Source organism: Peromyscus eremicus, chromosome 8a (assembly GCF_949786415.1).
Source record: "Peromyscus eremicus chromosome 8a, PerEre_H2_v1, whole genome shotgun sequence".
NCBI lineage: Eukaryota > Metazoa > Chordata > Mammalia > Rodentia > Cricetidae > Peromyscus > Peromyscus eremicus.
Window position 1 is genome coordinate 60,723,091 of NC_081423.1, and position 24,715 is coordinate 60,747,805.

Sequence of the window (24,715 nt, forward strand, 5' to 3'; positions counted from 1 at the left end):
CTATGACCCATACCAGCAATTCTTATCTAGCCTGTTTAATAATAATATTACTTCTATGATCCTTTCTGGTGCTAAGTTTCTGACTCTACTTCAATCTAACACAATGGGATGGCCTAAGATTTTCATAGACCCAAGGAGCAGTGCTATACTTTTTGGTTTTTGTACTTTTATGAATAGTTGCCCTAGTTCACTATCAATTTCTCCATGACTGCTAGTTGCTATCCAAAGCTTCAAAGAACTTCAATGAGATTCTACTACTACATGACCTATGTGAGGCACTAAATGAGAGGAATACATGATAATGGCTCTCATGAAGCGAAGACAAATAAATACACAAAAGGAATGCATCTTATTAGGTACTAAACTAGAACATCAAAATGAGCCAAAAAGAACTCTTAGAAGAACAAGGACAGAATAATTTGAGCACTGGGGACAGTTCTGTGGAAGAGTACTTGAACAGATAAAACAGGATAAAAAAATATGATCAAAGGAGCACAAAAATGACACCATATACACAGGCAGAGAAGGTATTATAAGGTGTGTTTGGCAGTAATGTTTATTAAAAAAAAAAATGTGCCAGGCATGGTGAAAGAGTCAATCAGAGAAAACCTTAAATACTAAACAAAACAGGCCAGCAAGATGTCTTAGAGAGTAATTGCCACAAAAGCCTAATGTCCTAAATCTGATTCCCAAAATTCATGGTAGAAGGAAAAAAATCAACTCCTAAAAGCTGTCCTCTGATCTCCACTTGCACACACACACACACACACACACACACACACACACACACACCCACACACACCTGCATATATAAACATATCATAAATGCACACATATACATTCACAGTAATTTTAACTAAGCAAAACAATTTATAAAATCACCAAAAGTAAAGAAGTAAGAACAGAAGTAGAAGAGTGGATTGCTGAGGTGGAAGGGACAAAGGGAACCCACTAGGAGGTTAGGAACTTCCATACACAAATTTTTAGTGCAATTTTCCATGATTAAATAAAGAAAAAATTTCTATAACTTTAACTGAGTGGTGGATTAATTTATAAGTCTTCATTTATGTAATTGACTATTATATACTACAACACAACTGAAAAGGGGCACAAACAGTTACAGGATGATTCAGTAACTTTGTAAGTCTGAGTAAGCAGAAGAGTGATATCTCAAGTGGTAGAGCACCTATCTACACACTTGAGGAGCTGTGTTCAATCCCCGGCACAACAAGAGAAGAGGGCTGTAGTAGGAGATAAATGAGAGCAAGACACAAGAGGATCAGAACTAGGAGAAAAGAAAAGCTTTTAATTTAATTTTTTTTTTTTTTTTTTTTTTTTTTTACTGTAGGCCGGGTGGTGGTGGTGTACACCTCTAATCCCAGCACTAGGGAGGCAGAGGCAAGCGGATCTCTGAGTTTGAGGCCAGTCTGGGCTACAGAGCGAGTTCCAGGACAGGATCCAAAGCTACACAGAGAAACCCTGTGTGTGTGTGTGGGGGGGGGGGTTTATTGTATTATTTTATGTGCATGGATGTTTTGCCTGACTGTATGTTTGTGCACCACGTATGTGCCTGATACGTGGTACTGGAGTTATTGTAAACTGCATGTGGGTGTGAGGAATTGAACTCTGATCCTTTGGAAGAACAGCCAGTGGCTCTTACTGCTGAGCCATCTCTCAATCCCCAGCAAAAGCCTTCTGAGTAATACAGAATCAAGATAATACTAACACAATAAGCCAGGTACTGTTCTCAGGTCTATATAATGAATCTAATCCTCTTAGACCAACATTTCAAAGTATTATCAGTTCTAATTTACACAGGTGATGAAACTGAGGCCCAAAGAGATTAAATGATTTCCTCAAGTTCCCATAGCAGTAAGACTATCCTCCATGGCAATAAATTTCTTCACCATGCCATAGCACATGCATACAAAACATGTAAAAAAACAGAAAAAGAATTAAAAGTGACTACCAGAAAGTACTCATTGACACAGGGATAGAGTGCATCCAACACCAACAGTGTTTATCACAATCCTGTAATTTCAATGTCAGCACCTTCCTCACCAATCAGTCAACATTCCCACTTAACTATAAATCACGCTCAGCAAGTATACCATCTATATCATCATCCTTAAATTTCTCACTCCTAAAATAAACCTTCACAGAAATAAATAGCATCTGAAGAACGTTACAATTTCTAATATATGAAACATACTTAAGAAGCACCATGGGGCTGGGTGGTGGTGGCACACACCTTGGTCTACAGAGCAAGTTCCAAGACAGCCAAGGCTACACAGAGAGACCCTGTCTCAAAAAATAAACCAAAAATATAAAAAAAGAAGAAATGTCATGAGTTCATGAGGAAAGAGATTAAAAGAATCAAAGCCAATCCCAAAGTTTCTAACTTAGAAAACTTCAGAAAGGTTAAAATGTTCACAGTAGTTTTATTCATAAATGTAAAAGCTGAAATGATTTCAAATATTACAAACAGGTGAGTAAACAAATTGTAGCACACCCAAGATTTGGACTACTACCTATGCAATAAAAAGAAATCAACTACTTCTGGGCATGGTAGCATACGTCTTTAATCTCAGCACTCAAGAGGGGTAGGCAAAGGTCAGCTGATCTCTAAGAGTTTGAGGCCAACCTGCTGTGCACAGTAACAGAAAACAAATGAGTGGCCCAGTATGATGATGTGCACTTGTTATCCCATCTTTCAATAGGCTGAGAGGACAGACAGCAAGTTCAAATCATCACCAGCTATATACCACACCCAAAGCCAGCCAAGGCTACATGAGACCCTATCTCAAAAACCAAAACAAAAAAGGAAAAAAGCTCTAATTCAACATAAAACAAAAATTTGCCATAACTGAAATAGTTTAGTTCTCTTCAAGGGAACCAACACCCTCCTTAACTTTTATGGAATCTCTTAAAGTCACACCTCACTTAGTCAATGAACTTGGCCAAATAGAGAATTCAAGAGGCAATATCCCCTTTTCATTGTCATGAAAACTGCAGAAACATGTATGATAGAGCCTCCATAAACCTGAGACACTAAAAACAAGAACAATCAGACTCCAACCCATCTCCATCTATCAATACATAGCATGTTACAAAGAAGCCTTTTTTCCTGTGAAAAGCCACAGGAGGGGCAGTGAGATAGATAGCTCAGTGGCTCAAAGTATTTATCACACAGTCTGACGATGACTTGAGTTTGCTCACCAGAATCCACAGTTGAAAGAGAAAACTATCAAAGTTTTCCTCAAACTTTCACTGTTGTCTGTGGTCTCAAAAAACAAAAAACAAAAAACAAACAAAAAAAAAAAACCAAAACCACTGGAATTTTTTAATTATTACAATATATCCTAGCCTCTGATCATTACCAAAGCCAAAAATCATTCTTTCTCTTGCAAAATAGTCATTCTCCACTATCATTTCCAATCTCTAGTAAACTCTAAATTGTACATTGTTCTACCTTAATCTTCCTCAAATACATCACTTTAATCCTACTTCTTAGATTTCTACAATAGTCTCCTTCCCCTCCCCCCCTTTTTGTTTTTCTAGACAGGGTTTCTGTGTGTTAACAGTCCTGGCTGTCCTGAAACTCACTCTGTAGAGCAGGCTGGCCTCGAACTCACAGATCCTCCAGCCTCTGCCTCTGGGTGCTGGGTTTATAAGCATGCACCAATACAACTGAGTTTGCAACAGCCTTCTAACCAACTTCCCTACATGTAATTTCTACCCAATTTATCACCATATTTCACTCTTTTTAAAACACAAATCATATTTTTAACATATTCCTGTTTTTATCATTTTCATGTCATTTAGAAACAGAACTTCAAGAATAACAAGGGCTATAGCACAACATCTGAAGTCTTCCTCTGGCCACCATCTGAGAACACACATGTACATACAACATCACAAACATACATACACCATACACACAAAAGCAACAAAAAATGATGACTATAAATTTTTAAAGAAGAAATAGTTAGAGCTGGAGATATAACTTAGTATCAGAAGCTAGGAGTGATAGTGTGTGCCTGTAATCAAAGCATTTGGGAGTCTCAAGAGAAGCTTCAGGTCAGCCTAGGCTATATAGAGAAACCTGTTAGGGAGAAGAGAGAGGAACCTCAGTCCCTAAGGAGTCATTTTTCCTGGACACCCCTTAACTCTTCTTGACTTGTACTGCAACAGTTCTATATACATTCCACTTGCCACCTCAACATCCACTTTACCAAAATGTTTCTCAGCGGTGATTTTGCTCCCTAGATAAGATCTGGCAACATTTGGACACAAGGGCTTGCCACTGACAACATGAGCAGAATTCAGAGATACTAGAAAATATGCTACAACACATAGCACAGATCCCTGTAACAACCTGCCCTTTCCCAACTGTTAATGCTATGCTTGAGAAACCTTGCATTACATGTATTTATTTCTGTCTGTATCCTACTCAACTACTGAAATTAAGAGGATATCAGGTGTTACTTCTTTGTCTCCTCCTAGAGAATTTAGTAAACAGCACATTTAAGAACCTACGTTACAAATACAGACATATCTTAACTGAACCTATTTTGATAACCACAGGCAGTGCAGAGATTGTAGCATTCAGAACAAAAGAAAATCTAAGAGAAGATAGATGGCTCAGCTGATAAAAGCACTTGCTGCCAAGACTGATGACCTGAGCTCAACCCCTGAGTCCCACAGAGTGGAAGAAGACATCCAGTGCTGCCCCAAGTTGTCCTAGTTGTCCTCTGACTTCATGTGGGACACTCAAGAGCGCGCACACACATACACACACAAATAAATAAATGTAATAAAAAGTAAATGATAAGAGGGCCAACAACCTACATTTGGATTTTGTGTTTCCCTAGCACATGCCATAAAAATCACAATTTTCTAACTGTTATCTCAAAAAAGTATTAATCTAAAATTGGTTTCTGTACTTATTACAACATAAGTAAACCAAATGGCTTACAGACTATGATTTTCTTGTTTTAATTTTATACTTTATTAAAAACCTTGCAAATAAATAAAAACATTACACACCAGAATTTACCAGAACCAAAGTCTATATACCCTATGAACTTTCTATAGTTAGAAAAGGCATTTGGAATAGAAATTGTAGAGCTTCACATTAAACTTTACAGTCTCAGTACTGAATATATTTTATGCATTTATCTACCACCAAAACAAAACAAAAAAAACCCAAAACAGAATCATAAGTAGAAAAAGTTTACGCTTCAAAGGAGTAAAAGGAGCTAGGCATGGTAGCTCACTTGTATAATACTACCACCATAGAGGCTATGATAGGAAGATTGAAGTGAGTTTGAGACCAGTCTAGATTACATCATGAGTTTCAGACTAGCCTGAATTGCAGTATGAGACCTCTCTCTCTCCCAGAAAGAGAGAAAGGGAGTGTGGGAGAACTTTTCAAAAAATACTTGAATGATAACACAGTGCTAACTGAATAAAGTACAAAAAAATGAATACTAAAATAAGACCCTAACAATAAATTCCTAACCCTAAAAAAGGAAGAACTTGACCTTGTCTAGTAATGCTGTTCCATCAACTTTTCCTGATATCTCTTTCTTGGTCTCAGGAGGAATAAACTGGTAGAATCAATCCAAACACAAACTATAAGGCCAAGCATTGTATTATGTGCTTATAGTCTCAGCACTTAAGAGGATCAGGAATTCAAGACCAGCCTTGTTTACATAGCAAGTTCAAGGCTACTTACCACCCTACAATGACTCGCATTCTCCCTCCCCCTAGATTTATCTAATGTGTGTAAGTATTCTGCCTGCATGTATGTGTACTACATGCATGCCTGATGCCCAGAGAGGCCAGAAGAGGCTTTCAGATTCCCTCCAACTGAAGTTATAGATGGCTCTAAGCTACCATATTGGTGCTGTCTAAGCCACCATATTGGTGCTGGGAATCAAAGTCACGTCCTATGCAAGAACTAGTGCTCTTAACTGTTGAGTCATCTTCTCTAGCCCCAGACCTAGCCCCAGACCTGTCTTTTTTTTTTTTTTAATTTATTTATTATGTATACAGAAGACAGCGCCAGATCTCATTACAGATGGTTGTGAGCCACCATGTGGGTGACTGGGAATTGAACTCAGGACCTCTGGAAGAGCAGTCGGTGTTCTTAACCTCTGAGCCATCTCTCCAGCCCCCCCCCCCCCAGACCTGTCTTAATAAACAAAAAAACTAAAGACTTGGCCGTGCAGTGGTGGTGCACACCTTTAATCCCAACACTCGGGAGGCAAAGCCAGGCAGATCTCTGTGAGTTCGAGGCCAGCCTGGTCTACAGAGCGAGATCCAGGACAGGCACCAAAGCTACACAGAGAAACCCTGTCTCAAAAAAACAAAACAAAACAAAAAACTAAAGACTCATAACTACTTCCATGAAAAGATTAAAAGAAATCAAAATACGAGGTCTATAGTTAGGTCTAATACACAGAAGCACACTGAAATCTTTTTAATATACTTAGTAATCAGCCACAATTTTATGAAAACTACATACCATATTTAATACTTGAATATTAAATTTATGTTCTTAAGTAAAAATAAATATTATTTTCTTATTATGCTTCAATTTTTACTGCTGAACACAGTAGTGCATACCTGTAAGTTGCAACTACTTGAAGTAGGAGGATCATTTGGGCCCAGGAGGTCATGACCAGCCTGAGCAACATAGCAGAACCTTGCAGCATTTGAAAATAATAATAAAAAAAAGGGGGGGGGGAGGAGCAAGAAATAAAGCCTAGTTGGCAGACTGATTATCTAGTATGTACAAAGCCCTGGGTTTGATGCCCAGTGCCACATCAGAGATGATGGCACATGGTGGTAATCACAGCACTGGCTACATAACAAATGTGAAGCTAGCCTGAGATATATGAGATCCCATCTCAAAAATAAAGTTTTCCCTTTTGCGGGGATTAGGAAGACAAGAATATATTTCAGTAGCAGTATACAAGCTCACTAATTCCCAGAAACCCTGGAAAGTTTTCCCTACTAATCCTGCAGTGTACAAAAAAATACATTTACACATAAGATGTGACACACATTCCCGGTATAAAAACCTCTGGAATTAGTTGCCTTTAATCCCAGCACTCAGGAAGCAGAGGCAGGCAGATCTCTGTGGGTTCGAAGCCAACCTAGTCTTCAGAGCAAGTTCCAGGACAGCCAAGGCTACACAGAGAAACCCTGTCTTGAAAAAACAAACAAAATCTCAGGAATTATTTACAAAACTCTTTAGAGTATTGACCCTTTCCAGGATCTCTTTGATAAATAAAGTCCTTAATACCAACCAAGACTTAAGACCTAGGAAAGGTAAAGGTGCCAATACGATGAGCAAAAAGACTAGACACTGAAATCAGTAAAGATTTAAAGGTAAAGAGTTACTGAAAAAATAAAGGCCACACAAGCATTCTTCAGAGGCATGCAATTAGAAGTAAAGGGGGATCTAGAAGAGCTGCCTAGCATGTGCAAGACTGCTGTTTCCATACTCAGTTGGGACAGAATTCTAAATAAGAAGATAAGGTACCCAGAAAACCTTATGGCAAACAAATTTCCCTAACTAATGTACCATGAGAAGACCTTGGATTTCCATGAACATCTATATAACTTGAAAATAAATTATTTAGAAGACTTAAAGTATAGAGAAAATAAAACCCATGCATGCCGGGCAGTGGTGGCGCACGCCTTTAATCCCAGCACTTGGGAGGCAGAGCCAGGAGGATCTCTGTGAGTTCAAGGCCAGCCTGGTCTACAAAGTGAATTCCAGGAAAGGCACAAAGCTACACAGAGAAACCCTGTCTCGAAAAACAAAACAAAATAAAACAAAAACAAACAAAAAAACCCATGCAGGATAAGGACAGTATCTTAACAGCCCACAATAATCTCTTAGAGCTTGAATTAGCTAGGCATGACGGCTCATCCGGCTTCCCAGCACCTAGGACACTGAGACAGAACTGCTACAAGTTCAACATAAGCCAGGGCTATATAGTGAGTTCCAGGCCAGCCTTGGCTACAGAATGACACCCTATTTCAAGAAAACAAAATATGGGGGCAGGAGTATTGGCTCAGTGGTCAAGAGCACTGGCTGCTCTTCCAGAGGACTAGGGTTCAATTCCCAGCACCCACGTTTCACAGCTCACAACTGTCTATATTATTCCAGCACCAGGAGTTCCAACACCTTCACATAAATACACATGCAGGCAAAACACAAAGGCACATAAAAGAAAAAAAAAATGGCCTAGAGAGCATGACAGCTCATGACATCTGTACTCCAGTTTCAGGTGATCTGAGTCCCTTTTTCTGACCTCTGCAGGCACCAAGCATACACATGTCAAATAGACATGCATGCAAGCAAAATATTCATATACACAAAAAAGTAAAAAAATATATACACACACACATATATACTAATTTGTCCAACCAATATATTCCATTAACATATTTCAAGGTAAAGACGCAACTACAAAGACTAAATAAAAAAAGCTTAGATGGACTGAAGAGATGACTCAGCAGTAAAAAGAGTATTGGTAGCACTTCCAGAAGACCTGGATTCACTCCCAGCACCCACACTGAGTGGCTCACAACTCTGTATTAACTCTAATTCCAGAAAGGTCTGATACCCTCTTTTTTTTTTTTTTTTTTTTTTTCCGAGACAGGGTTTCTCTGTGTAGCTTTGGTGCCTTTCCTGGAACTCGCTTTGGAGATCAGGCTGGCCTCAAACTCACAGAGATCCGCCTGGCTTCGCCTCCCAAGTGTTGGGATTAAAGGCGCATGCGCCACCACCGCCCGGCTTCTGATATCCTCTTTTGCTCTCTGAGGGTACAGCATGCATATGGTGCATATACATATACTCAGGAATATACACATACACATGTTTTTAGGGGTAGATGGTGGTAGCACACATCTTTAATCCCAGAACTCGGGAGGCAGACCAGGTAGATCTCTGAGTTCAAGGCCAACCTGGTCTACAGAGTGAGTTCCCAGACAAAAAAAGGCTACACAGATAAACCCTGTCTCAAAAAAAATAAATAAACCAAAAATTCATATATAACTTAGAGAGAGCTGGAGAAATGGCTCAGCAGTTGAGAGCACTTGCTGCTCTTCCAGAAGATCCAGGATGGACTCCCAGCACTCATATGGTGGCTCAGAACCATCTATAACTCCAGTTCTAGGGGCTGACTCCCTCTTCTGACCTCTGAAGGCACCAGGCACACAAGTAGTACACATACATACATGCATGCATATAAAACTCATACATATAAAATAAATAAATCTAAAAACTAATTTAAAAAAGAAAAAAAGCTTTGCATATAAGTAACATTTTAGGAGTGGTGTAAAGAACTCCAGGAATAAGAAATGTTATAACAAATTCTACCTAAATGAGCAAATTAAAAGTTTCATTCCAGCCGGGCGGTGGTGGCGCACACCTTTAATCCCAGCACTTGGGAGGCAGAGCCAGGCGGATCTCTGTGAGTTCGAGGCCAGCCTGGGCTACCAAGTGAGTCCCAGGAAAGGCGCAAAGCTACACAGAGAAACCCTGTCTCGAAAAACCAAAAAAAAAAAAAAAAAAAAAGTTTCATTCCTTTGGGATAGGCTTTACATTGAGCAAAGCAGAAAAAAAAACTTCTCACAGATTTAATAACTCCAATCAGGCAAGTGGGGTGTAGCCTACCGGTGTTTCAGTCCCAGAGTGTTACAAGGCCCAAAAATTCATTTTTAGATATCATTCTCCCCACCCCACCCCACACACATTAGTATGAAATAATACATACTAGTCTATTCTAAATACAATAGTAAACTACTCTGGTTATTTTAACTATTTCTCTCAAAAAATATAAGTCAGCCAAAAAACTAGGGCTGTAATTCAGTAGAAGTGCTTTCCTAACGTACCAGGTTCTGGGTCCAATCCAGAGCAGCACCACTGATATGTATATCAGATGCCAAAAATTATAAATCATTGATGGCTCAGCAAGTAAAGGCATGTTCCACCATGTTCCACAACCCAAGTTCAACCCCCAGAACCCACAAGGTAGAAGGGGAGAACCAGCAACTCCCACAATTTGTCCTCTGACCTCCACATGTGCACACACATAAACACAAAATAAATTTTAAAATAATTTTAAACTTATTTATATAAATAATTCTAAACAAAAAGTATAAACCCAACTTCAAATCAAAAGTATAGACTACAAGTCAGCTACTCAGGAATCTGAGGCAAGAGAACCCAAAGTTCAAGGCTGGACTAGGCAACTTAAGGGGACTCAAAGTTTAAAAAAGGGCTAGGAGGGGCTAGAGAAATGGCTCAGCATCGTTCCCAACACCAATCACCTCTAATACCAGTGTCTGGGAATCTGACCCTCTCCTGCAGACCTCTGAAAGCTCCTGTAATATACATACACTCAAATACACACACCCCAAATAAGTATTTTAAATATTTTTTTTCTTGAGACGAGGTCTGTCTATGTAGTCCTAGCTGGACTACAACTTTCTATGTAGACCAGGCTGGCTTCAAACTCACAAAAATCTGCCGCCTCTACCTCCCAAGTGCTGGGATTAAAGGCGTGTACCACCACACCCCATTAAAAAAATAATAAAAACAGTAAAGTGCTAGGAATAACTAACTGCTCAGTGATATGGTATTTGCCTACCATACTCCAGATCCTAAGTTCAATTCCTATTACTGCAAAAAATAAAAATTAAAAATTAAAAAAAAAATGAAATACACTAGTTTTTCTCCCTCCAGTAAGGAAATGTAACTTTTAAAAAAAAAAGGCCTCACACTTTTAGCAGACAAACATTCTATAAATAAACTACATTCCTAGCTCCTGTAACTCACTCTTAAATATCAGACTACTTGTGTTCATTCATAAACATGTATTAACCAACTAATATGTGATAGTCCACAATTCCACAATTTACTGAGTGTTTACTATTTATCAGGGGTATATTAAGTAAATAAAGATCATCCTATTTAAATCTAGCAACTTAGTAAATACTATCTTCATAGAAAAAGTTAAGACTTAAAAAGTTAAGGAAGTGAGCAGGTAAGACAACTCAGAAGGTAAAGATGCTTCCTGCCAACGCTGATGATGTGAGTTAATGCTCAGGACATATGTGAAGGGAGGGGAAGAACAGACTCTCAAGTCCTCCTATGTTCCCCACAAAAGTGATAAAAAAATAATTTTTAAGCTAAGGAAGTTATTAAGTTTATAAATGCTATCATTAAAATATAGTAACTGGGCCAGGGAGATAGCACAATGGGTAAAGGCTCTTGCTGCCAAGCTTGACAACCCAAGTTCAAACTCCAGAACCCACATGGCAGGATGAACCAACTCCTGCAAATTGTCTTACCTCCAAACATATGATGCCACCCTCACCTAAATAAATAAACATAATAATTTTTTAAGCTCAAATTTAAAATATGCCAGTTTTACTATGGTTGCTTCCATTCCATTCCATTACCTGATAATTATTTCTCAGAAACTGAACTTTGCATGCTTTTCTAGATGTAATTCACCTGCTTAAAATTATTTGATCAAAATATTGAACAGGGAATAAAGGGATGGCTCAGCAGTCAAGAGCATTTGCTGCTCTTGCAATGACCTCGGTTCAGTTCCCAGCACCCACATGGCAGCTCACAACCCCTAACTCCAGTTCCAGAGATTTAGTACCCTTCTCCGATTCTGTGGGAACCAGGTACACAGACATATATAAGTACAGACAAGGAACTCATACATCTAAATCTAAAAGGAACAAGATAAAAGGATTTTTAAAAGCTTATCAAAAGAAAAAAAATGGCCCTTTTTTGCTTAGGTAAGTCAGGGAACTGTTAAAAGCAGTTATATTTAAATAGTAACTTTCCTGGATATGATGGTGCACACCTGTAGTCCCAGCACCTGGGAAGCCCAGTCTGGACAGCACAGCAAAAAGCAACAAGAGCTGGAGAAGTACTGATATACTTCAGTTAGTAGAGTATTTGCCTAGCATGCACATAGTCCTGGAATCAATCCACAGCACCACAAAAAAAGATATAAGGGAACAATGCCTATCATCCCAGCACTGGGGTGTGGAGCAAGACGACGAGAAATTCAAAGTCATCCTAAGCTACACACCCAAGTTCACGCCATCCTGGCTTGTTTTGAGATAAAGTTTATGTTGCCCAGAATGGCCTGGAACTACCAGGCTCAAGAGATCCTGCTACCAAGGTCTCCTGAGTAGCAAATTGGCATTTTATTATTTTATTTATTTTTTATTTTTTTATTTTTTTTTTACAGAATAGCATATCTACTAAGCATGGTATTTTGTAATATATACTCTTACTTATTTAGAGGCAAGGTTTATATTTTAAAAAACTCTTCTACCTTCTATAGGCCACTTAATTTTGTCACTATTTAGACTATAATTCAGAAACAACAAAAATCTGCTTCTAGCACAAAAGACTGATACAGACATAAAGAATTGTTACTAAATGATGACAGAAACATCTAAATAAAAATAGGTGTTTCTAGTAGCTAAGAATTCTTGGTTTTTAGAAGGAATGTGACACTATTAACAAAATTAAACATCAAATTTTATCACAAAATATTCAGAATTTTTAAACCACCAATGAAATAAAATGAAATGAGACACTATAAGTTCTTATCCTCTCATATTTTACAACAGGAAATCTTGAATATATTTTTAAAAAATCCAGCCATGAACAAGTTCAGAAACCTAAAAGGTGCGGGGCAGTGGCAGCACACACCACATGCCTTTAATCCCAGCACTTAGGAGGCAGAGCCAGGCGGATCTCTGTGAGTTCAAGGCCAGCCTGGTCTACAGAGCAAAATCCAGCACAGGCACCAAAACTACAGAGAAACCCTGTCTCGAAAAATCCAAAAAAAAAAAAAAAAAAAAAAGGAAGAAAGAAACAAACCTGAAAAGCTTTATAGATGAAAATATTTTGACACTCTTATTTAATGGTACAGTCTCAATTTTATGTAGAACTTGACTACATAAACTTGACTTTTTTTAGGGGAGGGCGGGGGCAGGCGGGGGAGCTGAGGACCAAACCCCGGGGCCTTGTGCTTGCTTTACCACTGAGCTAAATCCTCAACCCCGACTTTTTTTTTTTTTTTTTAAAGAGATTCATTCATATATGATTCTGAACTGAACAGCAGTCCTTAACCAAAAAGCTTCTAATTTCTAAATGATTAAGTTAGAAAAAGTGAAGTTTGTTGTTATAATAGACCACTGATAACCAAAGGGATATGAGTGAGAAACAAACCAATTTTAATACATAAATGAGCCAAACATAGAAGAGCATTTCTAGATGACATGAAGAAAATAATCTGAATTCCAATGTCAACAGCTGAACCCTACATAATTTATTACTAAGTATTCATGTCTACTAAAAACCATCAAATTTTGTTTTTTTAGTCTATAGTCCTGGCTGGCCTGGAACTCGCTATATAGATCATCCTGCCTTGGCTCCCAAGTGCTGGGGTTTACAAGTATGTGCCCTCTACATAGCTAGAGCCAGCATTTTTAAAGTTTTATTTATTTGCTTGTTTGTTTATTTATAAAGGCAGAGTCTCACTGTGTAAGCCCTGGCCACCCTGGAACTTGCTATGTAGACCAGACAAATACACACACACCTCTACCTCTCAAGTGTTGGGATTAAAGGTGTTCACCACTATGCCCAAGTAGAACCAGCAAATTCTTAACTATCTTTTATGGCTAGTAGAGAGCATCCAATTTTAACCTGTGTGGTAGCCGATGCCTGTGATCCCCAAATCCAAAGCTAAGAACAGGAGGAACACTTTTAGTTCAAGGGCCACAAAGTAAATCTGAGGCCACTCAAGGCTACTATGCAATATACCATGATCCTGACTCAAAAATATTATTAATTAATTACTAATTAATTAATTAAAGTAAAATAGTACTGGAGAGATAATAGCTCAGTGGTTAACACTTGCTATCATTCTTTTTTTTTTTTTTTTTTTTTTTTTGCTATCATTCTTGAAGAGGACCAAGGATCAGTTCTCAGCACCTACATGGCAGCTCATGTTCCAGGGGATGTGATGCTCTTCTACTGGACTCTTTGGGCACCAGGCACACACACAGTACACTTACAGGCAAAACAGGCACACACATTTGAAAAAGAGAAAGCTAGAGAGACAAAGGGAGAGAGGGAGAAAAAAAGAGAATTGAGAATGAGTACTCAAGAGTAAACAACAAAGTGTGTGTGTGGGGGGGTGACAGACACCTTTAATCCCAGCATTCAGGTGGCAGAGGTAGGTGGATCTCTATGAGTACAAGGTCAGCCTAGTCTACAGAGTAAATTGCAGGACAGCCAAGGCTACACAGAGAAATCCTGTCTCAAAAAAACTAGAAATAATTAATGAATTAATTTTTAAAAAAAGTCTAAGCATCAAATTTTTCAAGTATAATTAGTATATTTGTTATTGGTAGAATGGCATCATAACATGGGACTAAACACCACTATATGCCTCCATATACAAATATCTTTTAAGACAGGGTCTTATGTAACCCAAGCTAGCCTCAAACTTAATCTGTAGTCAAGAATGATCTTTAACTTTTGATCTTCCTGCCTCCACCTCCATGCTGGATTACAGGCCACTGACAGAATTATAAGCATGTTCTACCATACTCAATTTATACAATGTTGAAGACTGAACCTAGGGCCTTAAGCTTATCACTAACTTACATCCCTAGCCCTAAGATACTCTTATTTTGTACTAATATGCAAATAATTGCCATATCCAGAACTCTCTAAAAATATGTATTACAGAAAATACAGTAATTATTTCCTATTTAGTGTGCACATATATTTGGTTCTGTATACTATAGTATCTCTTTAAACCTTTCAGACAATTGGCATGTAACTCAGTGATAAGATTACTGGCCTAGCATCCTCAAGGCCCAGGGTTTGATACTCAGCACAGCAAAATAGGTAATTTTCATCAAAGTTTAAATTTAAGACATCATTCTTTAGAATGGAAGCAATTTTGGGGTTTTTTTTTGTTTGTTTGTTTTTTGGGTTTTTTTGGTTTTTTTTTTTTCCCCGAGACAGAGTTTCTCTGTGCAGTTTTGGTGCCTGTCCTGGATCTATCTCTGTAAACCAAGCTGGGCTTGAACTCAAGAGATGCGCCTGGCTCTGCTGCCCGAGTGCTGGGATTAGAGTGCTGATATTAAAGGCGTGCGTCACTACCACCCAGCAGAAGCAATGTTTTGATACACTTAAGATATTATTGAAGCCGGGCTGTGGTGGCACACAGCCTTTAATCCCAACACTCTGGAGGCAGAGGCAGGTGGGTCTCTGAGTTCAAGGCTAGCCTGATCTACTAGAGGAGAGATATTCTTTGTGCAGGGGAGATGAATCATTGGGTAAGAGCAGTTGCTGAACAAGCATGAGGGCCTGAGTGAAAATTTCCAGAACCCATATTATAAAAAAATAAAAATAAAAATAAAATAAAATAAAATAAATCGCCGGGCGGTGGTGGCGCACGCCTTTAATCCCAGCACTCGGGAGGCAGAGCCAGGCGGATCTCTGTGAGTTCGAGGCCAGCCTGGGCTACAGAGCGAGATCCAGGAAAGGCGCAAAGCTACACAGAGAAACCTTGTCTCGAAAAAGAAAAAAAAAAAAAAAAATCTAGCTGTGGCCATATGCACCTGTAATCCCAGACTGTGGGAGGCACAGAGAGGAGACTTAATGGGGCTTGTTTTCATCAGCCTACCCCATTCAGACAAGATACCCTGGCTTGGAAGGAATAAGGCAGACAGTGATAAAGCAGGACACGCAACATCCTCCTCTAGCACTCCCCCACACATGCATATACACATTTTTTTAAAAGACACTCTTAAACCAGTCTTGGTGGAGCATTCCTGTAATCATAGTTCTCAAGAGGCAAAGGCTGAATTGCAGCAAGTTCAGGATACCCTGGTCTACCTACCAAGTTTCAGTCTAGCTAGGATTCACAATGAGATGCTTAAGAAAAAAAAAGTACTCAATTATAAGTCTCTAAACCAGTTGATTCTTAGAAATTCCTCCACTTATAAAACATGAGAATAACCAAATTAACAAATCAGATACCAGAATGCCAAAAATTAAGTCATTAAAAGGGAATCCAGAGAAAGAGCCAGTTGTGAAAGAACAGGAAGTGATGTATACTCCATTTTGTGGATGACTATTTAGAAACATAAGCACCACACTAATCTGGAATCAACTCAGACTAACCGCTCTCATTATTCTCTGACAGTGGCATCAGGGGTCATGAAATAACCCTTAGACAATTCTTTCCTTAATAATGAATTTATTTAAGTGATCACCAACATACTTTTGTCACTTTTAGGGAAGAGCTCCTACCAGCTATAGAGAAGATACCTTAGTTCTAATATGAAATAGTAAGCAATTAAACCTACACCCTGTGTATATCCTTGAATTTTGTGGCCATTATTGATAAATCGCTCTTCTTGCATCTTTCCAGGATAAAAAGTCACTCTTTACTAAGTAGTGTGTTTAGATTTATACTTGCTAGTATGATATGAATCGATTATCAACAACAAACCATAAATCATAAATCATAAATCATAAATCATAATGTTTCCTGTATGAAGTAAAAACTACATATTCTGAAAACAGGACAACATACACTTTGTGTCATGAAGTAAAGGTTCACATGAAGCTGGTCACAATAGCTCAGCACTCAGAAGGCTAACGCAGAAGGGCTGCCACAAGTTCAAAACCAGCCAGAACTGCATAGTAAGAACCTCCCTCAACAAAAAAAACAACAAATTTCAGGCACACTGGCACAGGTTAGGTATGAGGTTCAGTTCAGGGCTAGCCTCAGCTACACAATATTTGAAGATAACCTGGACTGACACGAAACCTTGTTCCCCACACTCCCCCAAAAAGAAAAGAAAGAGAAAGATTCAAATGAATGGTACTATTTACATTAAATGAACTGAGGTGAATATTAAGATAATAAGGCAGAAAATTTCATTTTTGAGAAAAACATAATGTAGCTTTCTCAAAATCATGAAATAAACACTGTGGCCCACACCTTTAATCCCAAGCACACAGCAGAGACAGGCAGATCTCTTACGAATTTGAGGCCAGCCTGTCCTACATAGCAAGTTGCAGGTGAGCCAGGGAACTCACTACTATGTAGTAAGACCTGTTTTTTTTAAAAAAAAAAAAAAAAAAAAAAAAGTTTCTACTGGATGATGGCACACACCTGTAATTCTAGAACTTGGGGAGATGGAGACAGAGGTATCAGTAATTTAGTCATCCTCAGCTACACAGTTACACTAGCCTGGGCTACATGACAGAACTTAAATCAATGCCTAGCACTTCTGCTACATCTTTAAATCCTTGTCCTCAATTTAAAAGTAACTCGTTAAGTAAAGCTCAGACAACAAATATGATTTGTTAATAAAATAAGACATATTAACATTTTAGTAATCTTTATTACTGCTAATATTCACGTATGGAACATTTTTAAAACACTTCACTACTAAATTTAAACAGTTAAATAAAAAAATGGAGTCAAGTGTAGAGGCTCACAACCTGTAATCCCAGCACATGAGAGGGTTAGGCAGGAGGATTGCTGAGTTCAAGGCAACCTAAATAGAAAGACTCTTTCTTTAAAAGGCGGGTGGAGAGGGAGGCGTGTGTGTACATCAAGACTCCTTTAAGGGAGAAAGAAAAAGTAAAAAATGTCCATCAAGACTTCTTCAAGACTTGAAGGCTAATTTTTTTATTTCAGAAGGCACTTGCCAGAAGGCCAAAATTGTTATTTTTATTCTACTCTACTAAGACAAAATCAACAAGTACTGTTGACAAATCAGACAAGATGGTTTCTTTTAAAACAAGTATGACATGAAGCAAAAGTGGGGGGGGGGGGAAAGAGTACAGGATACAGATCACAACATAACTGGGTGCATTACCTTGCATTTCCTTAAGAAGCAACATCTGCTACATAAATGTTTGTAACATAATCATTCCAGAAATTTCTGTATCAATGTCATGCAAAACAGTATTAACCTTACAAAGTCACAGCCCGGGGCAAATGTCTGATCATCCGACAGTTTGAATGTAATAATTTCTAATAAGTCTCCAAGAACTACAAAAGCTAAAGAGAAAAAAGGAGGAGAAAGAATGGAAGGATATAAAATTATTTTATTAAATCCTAACGAAAACTAACCCACCCGACCCCCGGGCCAAAAGTCAATCCAGGCATCTTCCTCTCTCTCAAAACAGAGCAAGATAAACATCAAAACTGTTCTAACATGAGACCATATCCCAACAGTAACAAGAGCGGACATACTTCCCATGGACAGATCTCAGGGGAAGAATCCAAACAGTACTGTAATCGATTTAAAATTAAAGGGAAAAAACAAAAAACAAAAACCTAACCTCTCCAAGGGAAGCGCCATTACTTGCCGCTCCTGCCCACCCCCCTCAGTATATACATGGGTCTGTGTATGAAGAAACTGACTTGGATTTGTGCAGCATTGCAGTAGACTGGAGGACAGAGAGAGGGGGGAGGATGGGGGGGTAGAAATGCTTCCATCACCCCCTACAGAAGAAAGATAGGGATTTCCTGGGGGGGGGGGGGTTATCCAGTTAACTACTCAGCGCATTCTCATTCCCAAGAATACAGACAGTACAAAGGAGGAGGAGCAGGATGAGGAGACCAGAAAGGGACCTCGCGCCTTTAAATCGGGGTGCACGTCAACTCAAATCTCCCTACTAGGGCCACACCTTCCTAGAAACATCCCCTTCCACCCACCTCTTCCGGTGACCCTCAGGAAAAAGGAATGCAATTGCTCTGGCCCCTAGAAACAGGAGGCGCCCAGCTCACACCGTTTCTCCACCCCACCCACAGGAATCACAGGACCCTCCTTGTCTCCCTCCCCCCACTCTACCCCTAGATCTGCCACCCAGAGAGGCCCGAGTGGGCCGAATTTCCCCGCCCCCTCCATGTCTTCCTCTCCCAAAGCAGAGGTGCCCTTACCCCGTTCGCCGGCAGGTCTGGGGCGGAGGAGGCAGGCGCAGACCCCTGGAGCGCTCCGGTGGCCGCGGTGCTGGAGAGCGAGGAGTGAGGAGGAGGAGGAGGAAGAGGAGGAGGAGGAGGAGGAGGAGGGGGCCCGGCGACAGACCGCCGTCCCCCCCCCCCCCAGCCGCCCAGCCCCAAGCTCTGCGACAAGGGGCCGGGGGGAGGAGAGGGGGGGACGAGGGACGACCGGGTCGAGGAGGCGCCCTTAACGCTCGGGCTCAGTTAAGATGGCGCGGGGAAGTGCCGGGAGCCGCCGCCGCCGCCGCCCGCCGCCGCCTCGGGGAACCGGCCCGGGCCTCGGCCGCCTCCGGTCCTCACAGCCGAGGCCCTGTCGGTCCCCCGCCGCGGCCCCTCGGCGGGCGGGCCCACGCGCACCCCCTCCGCCGCCACCAGCACCCCTGGGAAGGGGGCGCTCACAAAGGGAAGACAGGCCGCGGGCCGGCGGGCGGGCGGGCGGGCGGGCGGCGGGGCGGGGCGGGGGTCCCCAGGGGCCGAGCGGCCTGGGAGTTTCGCGACTGCTCCCGCGCTCTCGGCCCGCCAAGGGCGCAAGGCGAGCGGGACCCCTCCTCTCTCCTCAAGCGGGCGGCGGCACCGACTCACTCTCCTCGCCACCCTCCCTCTCTCCTTCCAAGCCCTGAGCCACAGAGCTCGGCCGCTGCCCAGGTTCCCCCCCTTCCCCAACACCACTCCCCTCCTCCCGACAGACATCTCAGTCTCAGATCTCGCGAGGTTTCTTGCCTGACAGGCCCGACCCTGCGCGGGACCCGACGGCGTGTGCACGCGCGCGCGCGCCCATACACACATACGCACCCGGGAGCGCGCGAGGTGCTTAACGCTGGGTGGTGTTGCCCGAGCTGCCGGGAGTGCTAGGGCTTGGTCCGGTTCCACCCTCAGCTGGGTAGTGCCACGCGGGGGCGTCAGGTGCATGCTGTTCAGCCCGGAACTCCAAGGGAGATGAGCTTGTCTGCACGCTCCTTCCCTCTTCCCACCTCCAGAACATCAGCCTCCCACTAATCCTGCAAAGGGAAAGTTTGCTCCCAAAGTGTAGAACATTTCATTCCTACACACCTTAGTTGGGCTCCTCGTGGATCCAGGGATAAACTTGGCAGCATAATCACTATGTAGCTGCGTTTGTGCGATTCTAATAGTTGAATCTGGAACGGTTTGGAACGGCAGTTCGACTTGCCTATAAACCATCCTGTGTATGGAAAGCAACTTCACAAGGCTTTGTGGACTTTAGGAAACTTTTCTCAGTATAAAAGCAGCAAACTGGTGACACACCCCCTTTAATCCCAGCACTCGGGAGGCAGAGGCTGGTAGATCTGAGTTCTAGGACAGCTTGATCTACATAGTGAGTTCCAGGTCAGTCACGGATAAACAGTGAGACCCAGTCTTTAAAAAAAAAAAAAAAAAAAAAAGTGGTTTTTTTCTTTAAAAGCAACAAACTAAAGGATCCTATGCAAGAAAGAGATAAACCTTATCGTGAGTTTACAAGCAGTTTTTACAATCATCCAGTAAACCCTGCTGTGGTGGTGCACGCCTTTAATCCCAGCACTTGGGAGGCCTACAAAGCGAGTTGCAGGACAGCCAGGGCTGGTAAACAGAGAAACCTTGTCTTGAAAATCACCACCAAAAAAAAAAAAAAAAATCATCTGGTAGTGTTTGTTTCTCCTCTGTCTCTTACTTGCGCGCGCACACACACACACACACACACACACACACACACACACACAACACACATAGTCTCTCCAGTCACCCCTTATCCATGGCTAGCCTGGGACTCCTTATGTAGAACAGACTGGCCCATCTGGGCCTCCTGCAATTGTTATTCAGGAACCAACAATGAGCGGGTTGTGATGGTGCACACCTGTTGTGATGGTGCACACCTGTAATCCGTAATCGCGCCACACAAGAGGCTGAGGCAAGAAATTGCAGTCTGAGTCCGAGGCTAGTTTGGGCTCCATATTAACACCCCTGCACATATATATGTGTGTGTGTCTGTGTGTGTGTGTGTGTGTGTATGTATGTATATATATATATATATATATATATATATAGAGAGAGAGAGAGAGAGAGAGAGAGAGAGAGAGAGATGGTTCAGCAGTTGATAGCAAGTACTGCTTGCTCTTGCAGAGGACAGGAGTTCAGATCCCAGCACCCATGTGGGGCAGCTCATAACCAACTGTAACTCTAGCTTCATACTACCTGATGCCCCCCAGGTACCCTCTACCCAGACCTGCATTTGTGTGGGTTTTGTTCTGTTTTGTTTTCCTAGTGTGGTGGCCCGTGGCTATAAACTCTCTCAGCATTTTGGTGTTGGGTATGGAGGCCGGAGAATCAGCAGTAAAGATGAAGTAAACTAAAGACTTTGAGCCAATCTGGGTTATATAAAACTCTCTCAAAAACAAGCAAACACACAAAAAGAATGCATAAAGTCATTTAAGAAAAACACGTGCTGGGCTGGGGGATGGCTCAGCTGATAAAGGCTTGCCACACAAGCAGGAGGTCATTAGTTGGTTGTCCAGCAACCCTATAATCCCCATACTGGGGAGATAAAAAGGATGCCAGGACTCACAAGCAACCAGTCCAGCCAAATAGGGCAAATTCCAGGTTTAGTGAGAGACTTTGTCTCAAAAAATAAAGTGAGGGGCTGAGAGGAGAGGAGGGAGGGGAAACAGCAGTCGGGTCGTAAAATAAAACTATATACATATATGCGTATATGTATACAAAACAAAGAGGGAAAAAATAAAGTGAAGGGTCAGCAAGATTGCCTCAATGGGTAAAAGGTCTTGCCTTGAAAGTCTAGTGATCTGAATTCAAACCCGTGAACTCATTAAAGATAAAAGGAGAGAACTGATTCCACAAAGTTCTCCTCTGACCTCCACACTTCTACTATAGTATTCCGCCTACATACACACATCATACACCCACATACTAATAATAATGTTTTTTAAAGTGGAGAGGCAGGCATGGCGGCTGGTGCATGGCGGCTCACTGTGTATCATAAACCCATATACTAATAATAAATATGTCTTTAAAAGTGGAGGCCAAGGCTGGGTGGTGGTGGCGCACACCTTTAAATCCCAGCACTCGGGAGACAGAGCCAGGCAGATCTCTGTGAGTTCGAGGCCAGCCTGGGATACAGAGCGAGATCCAGGACAGGCACCAAAACTACACAGAGAAACCTCTGTCTCAAAAAACAAAACAAAACAAAGTGGAGCCCAGGCATGGTGGCTCATGCCTTTAGACGCAGCATTTGGAAAGCAGAGGCAAATGGATCTCTGTGAGTTCAAGGCTAGCCTAGTTTACATTAGTAAATTCCAGACAGCCAGGGATATGTCAGAGAGACCCTATCTCCAGGGGAAGAAAAAGTGGAGAGAGCCATAAAGGAAAATACCTGATCCACATGCACAAGCTCCCATGGGCAAACACATATACATACATACACAAAATTATGGACTGCCTGGGTGATGGCACATGACTGTAACCTCAGCGCTTGGAGGCTGAGGCAGGAGGATTATGATTCTAGGCCAGCCTTGGCTACACAGGGAGACCATGTGTCAACAACGCCAACAAAGAGGGGGAGAAAAGGAAAGGAAAATCTGCTGCCTGGGGAGAGGTTCTGATGTACAGCAGTTGCCTAACATGCATAAGGCCCTAAACTGGCCTACCAGGCACCATCATGGTGGCTCCTTAACCACTTCAATAAGTAGATCTGTCCTGGTAGTTTTATGAGCAAAATTTTACTTTGAAAATGAAAACATAATTTAATTTAAGAATTCAAAATTTTAGTAGACTATGGAAGTAAATTGACCAGCATCAGAAAAACAAGCCCTCTGCCTCAGCAGAATGTGCACGTGCGTCGTCCACAATACTCCTGCTGGAGTCAAGAGCCTTGTTCTGTGAGTCATTGATTCCTCTTTCTGCCTATACCCTCCTTGACTCTCAAAGGACAACTTCCTCTCAGCATAAAAAACACATGCACTAGTTTCTCCATGGGGATGGGGAGAAGTAATTATCTTCACCTCCTTTCCCCTTCCTGACCTGTCTTTTTGGGTAACTTATTAATCTCGCACCGCCACTGAAACTTGATCATATTGACCTTGGTTGCTATATCTAGTGAAGTCATTTAATCCTTTCCTCCCTGTAATCTACAATATTTGATATAACTGTCACTCTCTCCACCTTAAACTATTTTTCCTTGGCTTTTCAACACTCCTCAAAAACCAGTTTTCACAGGCAGTGGTGGCACACATGCCTTTGATCCCAGAGCTCAGGAGGCAGAGGCAGGTGGATCTCTGAGTCAGAGAGAAATCCAGGACAGGCAGGGCTACAGGGAAACCCTGTCTCGAAAAAATAATAATAATAATAATAATAATAATAATAATAATAAATAATAAAGAATTTTTCTGTCTTCCCTTTCCTGACAGGGCCCCTCCCTGTTCCTCCACCGAGCACTTAAAATATATGTCCCTCTAATTCTGGTCTGTTTCAGCAAGAGATTGTCAGCATAAGAATGTTTTCTCCCAGAGCCTGGGGTTATAACCCTGTAACGGAGCACATGCCTATCATGTGGAAAATCTGAGTTCAATCACCAGGACACATCTCCACACACACACCCCAAAATATTCTCTGCTACCTACTTACTTCATACATGGGAATAGAAGGAGATTTGAGCCTTCTCATAGTATTTTTATGGAAAACTTCAAACAGATAAATTGAATTAGTATAGAATAATAATCTCTGACTGCTATGCAAGTTGCCTTGATTGCAACTTTTTTTATGCTGTGGGGAGGCAGGAATCAAGGTTCTCTGTATCCCCAGGCTGGCCTCAAACACTCTATGTAGTTAAGGCTAGTCCTTAATTCCTAATCCTCCTGTCTCCAACTCGTACATTCTGGGATTACAGGGTTGTTCTATCATGCCTAGCTAACATTTTACCTTTTTTTTTTAAGGCTGTGCCACCACTGCCCAGCTTTATTACAACATCTTTATATAATTTGTCTAAAATTTTAATAGCATTTTAATATCAATCCATGGTCGTTTATCCAGTAATTTCCAAAACACCTTTTACAGTTCATTTATCTGAATTGGGATCTGAACATGATTCACACTTCGAGCTTGATTAATCAATAGGTACTTGTTTTCGTGTACAAAAGTTCCCTGTCTCTTTCTTATACCATCTCACTTTGTCGTTTTTCTTTCTCATCGCTTGTTTAAAGTTTACTTGCCAAAGAATGAGATCGTAATGCCAGGAACGTTAGCTCATGCTTGTAATCCCAGCACTCAGAAAGAAAGTTGAGGCAGGAGGATTGTTGCAAGTTCAAGGACAGCCTGGGCTACTGTGGGACCCTTTCTCAGAAACGGGGGTGGGGGGGGGGGGGGGGGGGGGGGGCCGGGGGGGCCCGGCCCCGGGCCGAGCCGAATATCATATAGAGTTTTTCCACATCTGGACTTCAATCCAGATCCTCATGACGTCTTTCACATTTGCTTCAAAGCTCATATTTCCTGGAAATTAGTAGTTAAATCTAAAGGTTTGATTGTATTTAGGATAAACTTATTTTTGTAGGAATGATGTTTCTAAAATATTTTGTGGAGGTTTAATTAATTAGGTTGGGTTTTTT

The 24,715-nt window shown here is 41.2% G+C and overlaps 1 protein-coding gene across 1 annotated transcript in view; it reads right to left on the reverse strand.

Annotated features, from left to right (window-relative positions):
- Taok1 (TAO kinase 1) overlaps positions 1 to 19,148 on the reverse strand; it is a 92,273-nt gene extending 73,125 nt beyond the window's left edge. Inside the window, exon 1 of the mRNA XM_059271261.1 lies at positions 19,050 to 19,148. The gene's annotated coding sequence lies outside the window, so the exon portion shown is untranslated. The remainder of the gene's footprint in view (positions 1 to 19,049) is intronic.
- Between the last annotated feature and the right edge of the window lie 5,567 nt (positions 19,149 to 24,715).